This window comes from Arachis hypogaea, chromosome 13 (assembly GCF_003086295.3).
Source record: "Arachis hypogaea cultivar Tifrunner chromosome 13, arahy.Tifrunner.gnm2.J5K5, whole genome shotgun sequence".
In the NCBI taxonomy this organism is placed as follows: domain Eukaryota; kingdom Viridiplantae; phylum Streptophyta; class Magnoliopsida; order Fabales; family Fabaceae; genus Arachis; species Arachis hypogaea.
The window spans coordinates 61,727,264-61,728,371 of NC_092048.1; the positions used below are offsets into that span (position 1 = coordinate 61,727,264).

The following is a 1,108-nucleotide window of genomic DNA, read 5'->3' on the forward strand; positions in this document are numbered from 1 at the left end:
CCATGAGGGATTATAGGTGTTTCTATAGGTTTCACCCATGTAATTCACCTCTGCTATTGCAGGGTTCTCAGGATCATAAGCTTTTTCTTCAGAAGAGGCCTCTTTAGTACTGTTAGATGATTCCTTCAATCCATTTAGACTCTGAGAGATCATATTGACTTGCTGAGTCAATATTTCATTCTGAGCCAATATAGCATTCAGAGTATCAATTTCAAGAACTCCCTTCCATTGAGGCGTCCCATTATTCACAGGATTCCTTTCAGAAGTGTACATGAACTGGTTATTTACAAGCATGTCAATGAGTTCTTGAGCTTCTGCAGGCATTTTCTTTAGGTGAATGGATCCACCTGCAGAATGGTCCAATGACATCTTAGATAATTCAGACAGACCATCATAGAATATATCCAGGATGGTCCATTCTGAAAGCATGTCAGAAGGACACTTTTTGGTCAGTTCCTTGTATCTCTCCCAAGCTTCATAGAGGGATTCACCTTCCTTCTATTTGAAGGTTTGAACATCCACTCTAAGCTTGCTAAGCTTTTGAGGAGGAAAGAACTTGGCTAAGAAAGCCGTGACCAGCTTATCCCAAGAGTTCAGGCTATCTTTAGGTTGAGAGTCCAACCATATTCTAGCTCTGTCTCTTACAGCAAACGGGAAAAGCATAAGCCTGTAGACCTCGGGATCAACCCCATTGGTCTTAACAGTATCACAGATCTGCAAGAATTCAGTTAAGAACTGAAAAGGATCTTCTGATGGAAGTCCATAAAACTTACAGTTCTGTTGCATCAGAGAAACTAATTGAGGTTTCAGCTCAAAGTTGTTTGCTCCAATGGCAGGGATTGAGATGCTTCTTCCATGTAAATTGGAATTTGGTGCAGTAAAGTCACCAAGCATATTCCTTGCATTGTTATTATTTTCGGCCATGTCTCCTTCTTTTTCGAAAATTTCTGTCAGATTTTCTCTAGAGAGTTGTGCTTTAGCTTCCCTTAGCTTCCTCTTCAGAGTCCTTTCAGGTTCAGGATCAGCTTCAACAAGAATGTTCTTATCCTTGTTCCTGCTCATATGAAAAAGAAGAGAACAGAAAATATGGAATCCTCTATGTCACAGT

The 1,108-nt window shown here is 40.3% G+C and overlaps 1 non-coding gene across 1 annotated transcript; it reads left to right on the forward strand.

Annotated features, from left to right (window-relative positions):
- Window positions 1–423: 423 nt before the first annotated feature.
- LOC112739921 (small nucleolar RNA R71) lies at window positions 424–531 on the forward strand. The gene has a single exon (XR_003170856.1). It is a non-coding gene; the product is annotated as a small nucleolar RNA R71 (small nucleolar RNA).
- Window positions 532–1,108: the final 577 nt, after the last annotated feature.